At 49.2% G+C, this 12596-nt stretch overlaps 1 long non-coding RNA gene across 1 annotated transcript; it reads left to right on the top strand.

Annotated features, from left to right (window-relative positions):
• Positions 1-1719: 1719 nt before the first annotated feature.
• Positions 1720-12169, top strand: LOC116156324 (uncharacterized). Its single transcript, XR_004140074.2, has 2 exons — positions 1720-2976; positions 3766-12169. It is a non-coding gene; the product is annotated as an uncharacterized LOC116156324 (long non-coding RNA).
• Positions 12170-12596: the final 427 nt, after the last annotated feature.

The raw sequence follows: 12596 nt of genomic DNA, 5'->3' as shown, positions 1-12596 counted from the left end.
CTTCCCTGGCCCCACTTTTGGTCTCAAGAGGAGGATCAGTAAGGTGTGATCCAAGTTATCCAGATAATTCACTGTGGAAGCACGAGTTGTGTTTTTAAAACTGCCACTCCTTTGGCCTCCAAAGATACCCAAAATCCCTTCCCTCGCTCCTCCTATTACGCCCCTGCCCCCGCATATACTCCCAAATCCTAGCTCCAAAAAAATCCTAAATGTAGCGGGGGGCGAACTTTTCTGATTTACCGTTTTCCCCACCTGCAACCCCTGTCCCCTGCACCCACCCCCCAATTTTTTCTCTCTCTCTCCTGAGCCTCCGCTCTTCGCTTCTTTAAAAAAAAAAAAACGAAGAAGAAGGAATTTTCAATAGTCCCACTTGTCAAGCGAAGACCATCTTTTAACCTTCAACAGCAGCGAAAGCCGTGTGAACTCTCGGTGAACCAAGATTGAAGTCATAAATCACGCGTACAAAGGCGGCTGCGGAGGCTGGCGCGGGCTGCTGCACCTTTAACGCTTTCTGGGGCTGACAGGCGGCGGCCCAGCTAAAGTTCACAGCGCCCGGGGAGGGCCCGCCCCCACCCCCGCCGCCCCTCCCCCCGCCGGCCCCGGCCCGCCCCGGCCTGGCCCGTCGCGCGGCCGCCCGAGCCCCGCCGCGGAGGCCCCTTAGCCGCTCTCGCAAAGGAAGGTGGGGGGAGCGGTTTCTCTCCTGCCAGCCAGCTCCATCCCGGCCCGTCCGTGTATCCCCCCACCCCTTCCACTCCCACCCCGATTGCTTTATTTAAATAGGCAACCAGATCCACACGGACACAATAATTTCGCTTGTTTGGTTTTGGGCATTTTCTGCAGGACCCCTAGAAATGGACCCTCCCCTCCCCTTCCTCCCTCTAGAACTGGCATCCTTCATCTCTGTCTATACAGGCCCAATTATACAGATCCTTGGGGTTCCAATAGGATCTGAGTCACTGGAACCAGGAACACCTGGCCGAAACATGCCGTGTAATTAGATAGGATTTTCTTTTTCTTTACCTTTTCTTCCTTTTCCTTTTGTCCTTTCTTTCTTTTTAAAAGAGGGTTGGAATTACCCTCCTTGGCTAGGGCGGAGAAGCTGGGGTGGGCAAATGGAAGACCTTCATACAAGGCCCAGCTTCCAGCCCCTTGCAGAGATCTCTCCGAGCCAGACTAGCTTCCTTTGCTCGGTCTCTCGCCCTCCTCCTCCTGCAATCGTTTTTTGTTTTTTTGTTTTTAAATCTCCCCCTACTGTTTTCTCTTCGGTTTAATCAAAGTTCAGCGACTCCACTTGCCTCTCCTCTGGTTTCTCCTGGAAAGCGGAGACATGACAACCCAGCGGCCGCCAACTGAGTGGTCCCAGCACAACCGCGGACTGCCGGCGGGACCTCCCTTCGCCTGCCTCCCTCCGCCGCCTGCTCCGGCCTCCCAGACCTGGGTCCCTTGCCCATCCACCGTCCCGAAGACGTGCAGCTACTGGCCTAGGGGATCTAAATCTCTGGGGCTGGGGTTGGAATGTCCTGTCTTCCCTTAGGCCCTCAGGTTGCACCAGAAAGTTCTTAGAGGGTGGGTACACCCGGACTCAGGCAACTTAGGCCCCCCCAAACCCATGGCTGACTAATCTGATATGACAAAAGCCCGTGATGGATTTGGTATATGTTAATTCACAATGCCCTTTCCTCCAGAATTTAACTATAAGTTAATACACACCGGAAACCACGCGCAAACACGCTCGTTAATGGGCTTAGGTATTAGCGAGTCCTAACGATGCATACAAATGTGCTCTGCCTCTGTAGGCCCCTCAAGATTTATGGGCCTTGAGCTCTCTGAAGCTGTAAACAAGGAGAAAAAAAAGAGAGAGAGAAAGAGAGAGAGACTAGGGGGAAGAGACAGAGGCCTGACTTGCCCCTCCAGGTTGTGGGAGAGAAGGGATCTCTGCAAGTGGGTTCTTACATATTTTCCTTTCCTTTCAAGTGCGTTGTGTGGGTTTTGGCATCTGTCTGGGGATGGTGGTTGGGTCTGAATGCTGGTGTGCGTGGGCAACGTGTTGTTTGTGTGCTGGGGTAGGATGCCAGCCTCCTCTGAATTGCTGTTCAGGAGCCTGAATAGAGTAGGTATTTGTGGGTATATACCTGTGAATGTGTGCACTGTGCTAGGAGGGGTGTGTGTCTGTGTGCACATGCACGTGTGACAAGCAAGCCTCCCTCTGGGCCAGGCTGCTGTCCCCTGAACCTGGTGAACAAATCAACAACACTCATAAGAACAATAAAAAATAACAATAAAAACAGTAGTTAGCCATCCCTTCCTAGCAGGGTAACAATAAAATGCAGAAGGAGATATTTTGAGGAGGGGACAGTGGAAGGAGTGGTGATTATAGCAACTGGGGGAAGAAAAGAAAGGAAGGAAGGAAGTTAACTTCTTCCTATGCCCTTGGGGGGCTGGGTGTGGGAACCCCTCACCCCAGATGAGGTCCTCCGGCCAGAGGAGGAGAGGGAGAGCCAGGAGGCCGCTCTGTCCCGCTTCTCTTTCTCGGCTTTTGCTTTGTGCGATGAGGGGAAGAACCCCACATAGGGGATTGGTTAGTGGCTTTGGAAACTCTTTAGAGCCCCTGTTTTAAAGAGAGGGCCAAGTGTGTAGGATCAAGCCCAGGGGCAGAGATGGATGCAGCGATGACCACAGCCGGTGTCCAGGCTGGGTGAGCGGCAGGGGTGCCCGGGAGGACCAGCCGCCGGGCAGAGATCGAAGCAGAAAAACACCTATGGCCGCCCGAGAGAGGGGAGAGCGAGGCCCGGGGCTCCGGTAGCCCCAGGAAAGTTGCCTTCCTGGGGTCTTTTCAAAGGAAAAAAAGAGAGAGAGAGAAGGGAGGGGTTGAGGCGCGTTGAATTTTCCTTCCCGGGCTTGGAGCGGAGCGGATTTCCATAAAGGAAGAGAAGAGCACGGTCCTGGATCCTTCCACGTCCGCCTCATTCAATCCAGGTACAAATTTCTGATAATCTTATTTATTTATGTATTTGAGGAAGGATGGATGGAGTCAGAGGTGTAGGGATACGACGGACGCTCTCGCCTGGGAGGAAGCCGTCCCACAGTTTCAGTTTCGGGTCTAACGAAATCCCCTCCCTTTAAAAACAATTGTATGCAAAAAACCTCGAAATATAAAAACACAAATTAGCCAACTTTCTTTAAAAAGGAAAAGAAAGAAAGACCATAACAAATGAGCGTGAGAACTTTTTAAAAATTTTAAGTCACAAACCTTTTCAGAGATTTGGATTCTTTTTCAACAGCCGGTGACCCATCTAGTCTGAAAAGAGACGGAGACATGCACTCTCCACTGAGTCACTTAAGGCCAGTGTACACGCAAAGATTTGAAAGAGACCTCTGGGCGGGCGTCCTCGTATTTGAAAACCACACGGGGTGGAGGAGCGATAACCAATCGGGCAAAATAACAATAAAAGGCAAGAACAAAGGTCGAAGCGCCAGAGTGCGGGGCGCGCGGAGAGGGCCCAGGTTTGGGGTCCAGGCGGCGACCCCGGGCGAGGCAGCTGCCCCGGGCGATGGGGCACCCGGCGGGCCGGCGCGGGCTGACGACCCGGCCGGGTCTCGGCCTCCGCGGGCGGGCCTGTAGCCCCTTCTCCCCAGCCTCCGCGCGTCTCCTGTTCTCTCGCCTCGGATCCTCCGGTTGGTCGGGGCTTCCCTGGTGCACGGATTTGGGGCCTAAGACGAGGGAAAGTGACTCAAGCCAGACTCTGCTTCATTTTTCTCCCCTAGGCCTCTCCACTTGCCCGAGCTCCCAGCCACCAGGAGATTGACACGGAAGGGGCTTCTGGGCTGCCCTCCACCAACTCCCGCCTGGTTTCCCCAAATCCAGCGACCTCCAGACCTCTTTAGGGGGAAACTATCAGTGCCCAGACACCTCTGCGCCCTGTCCTGTGTGACTGTGCTCTCACACGGAACATCTCACAAAGAAGGAAGGCCGGTTTAGAGCCGTGTTTACACTTAGTTCTACAGATCCCTTCACATCTGGAGAGTTTATTTATAACTCCCACTGTAACTCTCTCTGGAGGCACTGGTGGCTCTATTGACAGACTGATGTCTAGAAAATATTGCTCCATCTCTAACCATACCTAAATGTGCTGTGGTTGTCTTTACAGATTTACGCTTGAGGAAAATATGATTATTTCCATTATATTTGTGCATATACAATAGTTACAGGAACCAGATTTATATATGGGAAAATATACGGCTCTCTTATAGCCATCCAGCTTTATGGACATTTGATATCCTGACAGATTTATCTCTCTGAGCAGCTATATAGATAAATGTATATCGTTGGAATTATGTATCAGAAGATACACACTTATTGATTGTGATATAGAGTAGTTAGAACATTCACTTAGAGCCATATATGGCTACGGAGATATTTCTATATTATTATCACTATATATAGGCATATCTATTTATAACTACATAGTTATAAAAATAGACATAAGTAATTATAGTCCTATATGTACATGCTGCTATCTCTCTAGAGTTATAGACACTTGTGAATATAACTCTATAGAGATTTTCGTATGTATATAAGGGTGTAATTATCTCATGATGTGTGTGTATTGGGGCTTAGGCCAGTCTATCTCTGTACAGGCATATTTATATGCAGGGGCTGGGAGAAACTTGTTCGTGGAAATGTTTCCAGAGAGCCAACCGAGAGGCTGTATCTGGCCATCTAGGAAATCATCTAGCAGAGTTCTTTACTTACGGAGGGATGGAGTTGCAAAAGGGTAAACAGAGCATAGGAAGCCTCAAGGAGAGGAGGCAAAAGGAAGGAGATTGAGGCTCCGCACATTCAGGGAGGAAGGACGACAGCCCGGCACCCACCGAGGAAAGTGGAAACCGGTTTTGTGAGGGGCTCATGCAGAGAGGGCCTGGGTCTTACGGAAGGGGAGGCAGTGAACTACTGTACAACCCACAGAATGCTCTCCACTGAGGGAGAGAGCGGGCAGGCCTTAAAGGGCCTTCTGTTTGACTTTTAGTGCCCTACAGCTCAGCTACTGCCTAGCCCCACTCTCACCCCTGGTGCGTTTCCCTTGAAGCCTAATTTTGGGGTCTGAAAGAGTGGGCTTCAGAGGTGAAGAAATTTGGGAGGGACAGAGCAGGAAGTGGGGTGCCCTTTTGTTGCCACAGCTCTCTGGTGGTACAGCCAGGAAATCGAGGTAATGTGACCAAATACAGCTTGCTTTCACCTGGGCCTCCTGTGCTCCTGGGTAGCCTGGTGGATTGAGGTGAATTTTCCAGTAGTGGGCCTGTTCTGATGGGATTTTGGGGAGGACCTTCTCACCTCTCCTTTCTCAGAGGCCTGGGCTTCAGGGGCCTAATTCTGCTCCACTGGGCCACTCCTCTGTGGCTCCCCAGATTGGGGTTTCCCCTTCTCTGGATACCTAGGAGCCCCTCCAGCTCCCTAACAGCCCTGTCTGGGGCCTTTATGGGGAGAATTTGACTTTAATGAGCAGGGAACATGGACCTGAATCTCTATCCCTCACTTCTACTTATCTCCTTGGTTCTCCTGCCGGCCCCCTTCCAGGCGCCACCAAGCCCAGGAGCCACAGTTCTCCTGCCACCAACCGTCCCAGGGGAAAAAAGATGCCCCCAACTCCATTTCATTTTTTTTAAACTAGGGAGTCACAGGCATCTTTGCTGAATGGTTTGTGTGAAGGAGTTCCTCTGTTCTCAGTCTCAGAGGCCAGCTGCGCTTCCAGGATCTCCAGGATTCTGGGAAGAGCGTAGAGACTCCCTTGGCTGGGGTTAAAAGCCAAGCGCCAGCCTCCACACACCGCTGCCCACTGGATGGGAGCTCCAAGGCAGGGACTTTCTCTGCTGCCTGACACAGAAGGGGTCTCCCAGTACATACTTGTTGCAATAAACAAACCTAAAGGCAATCAATCCAAAAGCTTTTGGCGGAGGGAGTCACCCTCCTCAGCCACCACAGCCTAGCAGGCATCCGGGTACCACGGCTGAAGCCAGCTGGGGGTCACATGGCAGCTGCCCGCAGTGGGCGCTGGTGGGGTCATGGTTAGTACCAGGGCAAGAGAGTAGCCCCAGCCTGAGTTGGGGGGCTGGGGGGTGGAATGAGGTACCCAGAACCAAGAAATGGGGGTGAGGGCAAAGCAGGTTCCCCATCCTCAGTCTCCTGGCTCCCCAGACCCCCAAGTATATGAAAACTAAGCTAGAGCTGAGACTTGGGCTGGGATGGAGCTGCCTGTGGGCCTGAGGGGCCCAAAGAGGAACCACCACTTGATCCATTAAGAAATACACAAATAAGACAAACATAAATCAGTGGAGGCAGCTTGCCTGGCGGAGGAAAGGCCTCTATGCCTCAGCCCTGCTCCAAGGATGCTACTGAACTGATTCGAATTAATGTTTAAAAAGTTTTTTAACTTTAAAAAGCTCACAAATTTTCTAATAGAGTAACACCCCCTAATCAGGTCATTTCATATAGTTATTTCTTAATTGTCATCATTCCCCCTGCTTTGGTCTCTATAGAATAGTTCCTTCTGGGAATCTGGGGACAGGCGGTCACTGGCAGTGAGTGGGGTGAGATAGGTAAGTTCAGAGTTTCCCCATCTAGTGAGGATCCAGGTCTGCAGGGAAGGGTCCCCCTTCCCCTCAGGTTTGGAGCAGGGAGGACACTCCCAAATTTGGTTCCTTTTTTCCCTAAGGACACTTAGAGGCAATCTGCCCAATGTCTGGGTGAGGGACTGAGGTCCAGAGAGGGGGCTAAGTTTAACCTGGAATCTCATTTCTAGTTCACCCAGGGTTTGGACACCCAGCTCCCCCAACCCACCCCCACCACACACACACCTAACACCCACAGGGATGGTGGATGCTTTCCTTGCGGAAATGCAGGGAGAGAGCAGAGGGGCTGGCATTTACATACGTTTGCTTAAGCAAAACTCGGAGCAGGTGTCTGGGCTCTGGCCAGGAGGTGGGGGCAGTTTACTGTAAACCTCAGAACATGTGGGTTTCAAATAACAATTGTCTTTGGCAAAAAGGCAGGAAATGAAGAGACACTGGCCATACTTTGTTTCGCCTAGAGAATTTGGGTCCCTTTACCTGGGCTAGAATGGCCCTTAGCTATTTCTGGGTCCCACACTCCTTTGAGATGCTGGTAAAAATAATCCGCTCTCTTTCCAGCGAACGCACGGACACAGTGTTGCTGACAGTGGCAGGGATTAAATGGAGCCAGGAAGCCCAGAAACTAGGGCTATGGAGCCCTAGTTTGTATATTTATTTCCCCTACCTTTCTGTGACCCATCCCCAGTTGTCTGCCTTTATTTTGGCTCTCCCTGGTCTCCTTGTTTGGGAGGCAGGAAGTTCCTCCCCAAGTGTAAGCTCTGCCATTCTTTTTTTTTTTTTTTTTTAACGCCATGACTTCTCTTTATTTCCTCCTGGGCAGTGACCCCTCTGGGAGTCTGGGTCCCGGCTAGCCCTGCCATTCTTGGCAAAGCCCTTTTCCTTCTTTCGTTCCCTAGCACAGACGTCGGACAGAGGCCCTGCAGGCTTATGCTGAGCTCTTATCTGCTCTCCTGCAGAAACCGGGAGAGTGGCTGTTAACTGAAGCCTGGTCTCCACTGCCCAATTACTCCACTAATTCCTGAGGGTGGGGGGAGTCTGGGGGCATCTTGGCAGCAGCAGAGGCCTGACTATAAGGGGACCAATTCCCATCTCTGGTGGAAACTTGGATGCAAGGAGCAAGTTGCAATTGCTATAATAAGAGTCATAATAATAACAATAATAATTTATTTAGCATATCATTAGATGTGTATTTACTGTCTTCCCTCTGCTTTCTTACAAGTGTCTCCTAAGGGATTCTCACAACACCCAGGGGAAACAATAATAAGCTAATTACTACCCTTCAGCTCCTCTCCTCCTCCCATCCACAAAGTCACCCTCTCAGAGATGGAGCATTCACAGAACCCCTCCTGGTTTTTTACACCTGCTTACCAACATCTTCCCAGTCCCAACTCTCCTCTCCCATTCCCAGTGTTTTCCATCCCTGTTAGGAAATAGCTGAGGCCCAGAGAGTGGCAGATATTAATATTGCTTCCCTGACATCACAGCAATATTTAGGATAATGTGGGAGGAACCAAATTCTTACTTCTCCCATTGCTCTTTGGGGGGCAGAAACTGCCTTGCACAGAGTTTAGAGGCAGACCAGGTTAGAGAGAGGACTTGTTTGTGCTGCTCTGATGCCAAAACATCTGAATCAAGTGTAAGAGTGTGGCCTGTCCAGCAAATGTAACATCCACATCAGTGGCGTTCAGATTATTTAGGCCAGACCTCAGAGATGCAAGGCCTCACTTATCTACTAGCCTCTTTTGAAACTGGAAAGAAAAGAAAGAGGGAAGGAAGGAAGGAAGACATATATGTGTATGTGTGTGTGTATATATATATATATATTTAAATATAAATTCCTACCTTCTCAGAGGTTATAATTAAAACACAAACCAGACATATGTTTTTGGATGACAGATTCTGGGTGGACTCTTGGACCATCTAAAAAGGCCTCCTGGAGTCCCAGGGATCTGCAGAGCACAAACCTAGTTACTCATCACTCGGCCCCAAGCCAGGGTGGAAAAGTGAAGCTGATGTCATGATAGTCTTGGTCAGAGACAGAGCTGCTTGGCCTGTCACTGAGATCCTGGGTATTGCTGCTCAGACTGCCCAGACACTGAGACCAGCCCTCCACCTGTCTGCCCAAGTATACAACTGCTCCGGGAAAGAAGCCAGTCTGGGCTGGAGGGTGCAAGGGCTGGGTAGAGTTAATATCAAGGTGAACCAGAGAAGTTAGAATTGAATCTACTTTTTACCTCTCTAAACCATAGGTGGCAGAGCAGACATTCTCGGCGGGTCCTCTAGCCCATGTGGTGTCTTTTCCTCTTTCTCTAGTCCTTGTGTCTGTCTGCTGCTCACACTTTCCACTGTCTGCCTCTGGCCTTTCCATATCCCCAGTCCTATCAAAACTTACTTGGTCCTGACTCCCAGCCCAGTCTCCACTGGGTAAGAGCCAGACTGTCAGGTTAGGAAACCTTCACCAATGTGTTCACTTGTACATTCTCCCAGGAAACTATGTGCTTTTTGGTAGCGGTCTCCAGGAGCCATTGCCCAGATGGAAAGACATAGCTACAATGATGGAATTTCAGACCCATGGCAGGTGGCCCAGTATAGATTTGTGTGAGAGTGGTATTTTTCTTAAACCATATCATGAAGGCAACCACCCATCCTGTCTGTGGGGAAAGCCATCTTTGCCCGAGACCTCAGGTTTCCATGCTGCTAGGAGGGGGCCAGAATTCTTTCTATTTCTTCTATGACCGGTTCTTGAGGGGTCAAATTAAGTTGTAAAAGAACTGGATTCTATTCCTGTGTGAGGATTATGTGTGAATTATCAGGGTTGGGCTTCTGATTTGTTCAGGATATGATGATCATTCACGCCATGACTCAGTTCCAATTCATGGATAGTATCCTGAAGCCCCCTCAATACTCATAACCATAATAGCTTCCATTTATAGAGGATTACTATATGCCAGGTGCTTTATACTGAATTTGATGAGGAAACGTAATCTCAGAAAGGTTAAGTCACCTGCCCAAGGTCGCTTAGCCAGGTTTGAACCCTGGCTGTGTGTTTCCCCATCTGCTAGGTTTGAACGGTTCCAAATCATGCCTTCTGGGTTAAATAAACAGCAGATAACCATGGAAATGAAAAAAATTTTTTTCCAAAATAGTTTTGCATCCTCTGGACATACAGAGGCGACTCCGTGAGACACTTCTACACTGGCTTCTCCACTGGCCAAACCAAGCTCATGTAACACTCAGAATTTTCATCTCCCTGAATTCAGCTTTACTGGCAGCCCCTGTGATTTTTCAGCCTAATGACTAGCCTCACCACTTAGAGTTCAGCCCTTTTCGAAGACTGGAAATATACCCATAGCTCAGGCAGCTGGTTTCTAGGGGAGTCCTTGAGTTCCCACTTCCCCGGGCAGAGTCTAGCTTTCTCACAAGGCTCAGCCAACATGAAACTGAGAAGTATCTAGAGATTAATCTTCAGAGCCCCTCATCTCCCTGAGCATCCCCTCTAATCACTACTTTTCTGGTTCTAGCCTTGTTTGATAAAGTATCCCAGCGGTGCTTTTGTATTTAAAGGATGCGATGTGCAGAAGACTGCGCTTAACACCATGTGCTCTAGTGGTGGAACTTAAGGCATTTCAGTGGCGGGATAATTGGGGAGGGGAAAAACAGAGCCTTCCCAGGGGCTTTAAGCTGCATCACTGCATAAGGCTGATCCTGCATCTCATTATCCATTATCTTCAGATGAAAGCTTTAAAATTGAATCCCTTTATTCTGATGTTTGAAACTAAGCAGATAGTGGGCTGATGTCTCTGTTTTTACCTGGCTGCTGGTATCCTGCAGACACCCTCCCCATTGTCCTGCCCCATCTTGTCTTTGCCTCCATCCCCTCAGGGGTAAGGTCCTTAAGGGAGACAGCTCCCCATGGTGTGTCTGCAGGGGCCCTGTGGGAAAGGTTGAGTTGTCAAATGAGGAGACACCACAGCTAACATCCTCACTCCCCCAACCCCCACCAACTCTGGAATGAAGATGGAGAGTTTTCTGTGCCTGGTTTGGTTCACAGAGACACATAGTCCATCATTTGATTTGCTACAAGGAGTATTCCTTCCCTGCCCCCCAGCATCCTCTAGTTTTTGCTTAGAGTCTCAGAGCTGGAAAGATCTTAGAGATAACCTGATTGAACCACTTCATTGTAAATGAAGGGAAACTGAGGCTCAGACAGAGGCTAGAACCCAGGCATTCTGATCTCCAAACCAGTATTCTTCCCAACACTACTCTGCACCTGGCTCTCTCTGCATTTCAGCTAGATACTTTTGGAATTGCTTCCTCCAAAACCCAGGACCAAGCTTGCTTTCCAGGGCAGAGAAAATAGGCACCAACCATCATGATAATATGGATCCCCTTGCCTGGCTGTGGCCACTTTTTGGCACATGCCTTATCATACCCACACCATGCACCACAATCCCACTGGAGCCCATTTGTGATTTCTGTGAAATCAGAGAGCCTCTCAAATAAACAGGGGAAGACCCTGTTTCTGTTCCATATTATGAGTAAGCTCATCTCAAGACACTCCCTACAGCTGGCCCAGACCTGGAAAGAGGCTGCAGGTCTCAGCGCATTTTTGCAAAGGGGTAAGCATTTTCCCCCCCTCTAACATCCTCCCTCCAGCCTCAGATGAGGAGAGAAAGAGGCTGTCCTGAATAGAAAATTTTCCTTAATAAGTTGTCAAGCCTTGCTCAAGCTTCAAAGGAAAAAAAGGAAAACCTCTCTTATTATCCAATTCTGAGGATTGGAGGCAAGGGAAGAGGGTAGAGCTTAGCATGAGGAATGCTGATTATACGTACAAAAGAATTTGTCAGCCGTGAAAGTTGTCAGACACCTATGTCCTCCGGATACATCAGGTAAGTTCTCACCCCCCTGACATGGTCAAGTTAACCTCACAAGGTTCCTTCTGGTCCAAAGATTCTGTTTAGAAGCTTCCTTTTCCCAGTGTTGGGTGGTCTGTCTAATCCTAGATTCCTTAGTCAGTGCTCACTCAGGTTCCCACTGAGCCTTGACTCCAGAAAACATTCTTTAATCTCATGTTGGCCCCAAACAACAATTGCCCCATCTTTAAGAAACAAAACGAAACTGAACCAATTTAGGAACAAAATCCACCAGATCATTGATGTGGGTACAATATCACTGGACTGGGGGCCCAGATCCTTGGTGTCTGCCACAGGCTGAATCATGTCCCCTCAAATTCATATGTTGAAGTCTTAACCCCCCAGTACTGGAGAATGTGACTGTATTCAGATAGAGGGCCTTTATAGAGATAATTAAGGTGAAACAAGGACAGAGTGGTGGGCCCTGATCCAACATGACCGGTGTCCTAAGAAGAAGAGATTAGGACACAGACAGACACAGAAGGATCGTGTGAAGCCAAGACCACATGAGAAACACCATCTACAAGACACAGAGGGCGGCCTCTACAGAAATCAACACTGCCAACACCTTGTTCTTGGACTTCTAGCCTCCAGAACTGTAAAAAAATAAAACTCTGCTGTTTCAGCCACCTGGTCTGCAGTACTTTGTTATGGCAGCCCTAGCTACCTAATATGGTGCCTAAATGTGCTCGGCTATTCGCGCACAGTGTGACCTTGGGCAAGTCACTTAAAACTCCCCAAGCCTCAATTTCCACATGAGCTCTAAGGTCCCTTCAATATCTAACACTCTGTGATTCTGTAAGAAAGGAAAGCCCCAGATATGCTACACAAACTTTACTTTCTTGCCAGTGAGGTTAGTTTTAAGCAGACCCAATTCCAGGGTGGGTGTATAGCTCAAGTGGCAGAGCACATGCTTAGCAGGCATGAGGACCTGGGTTCAATCCCCAGAACCACCTCTAAAAATAAATAAACCTAATTACCTCCCCTAAAAATAAAATAATAAATAAAATATATATTGAAAAATAAAGTATACACACAATGCCAGATACATGGCCT

This window comes from Camelus dromedarius, chromosome 11 (genome assembly GCF_036321535.1).
Source record: "Camelus dromedarius isolate mCamDro1 chromosome 11, mCamDro1.pat, whole genome shotgun sequence".
NCBI classification, from domain to species: domain Eukaryota; kingdom Metazoa; phylum Chordata; class Mammalia; order Artiodactyla; family Camelidae; genus Camelus; species Camelus dromedarius.
The sequence above is the reverse complement of the archived record's forward strand: the minus strand, read 5'-3'. Positions and strand labels throughout refer to the sequence as shown.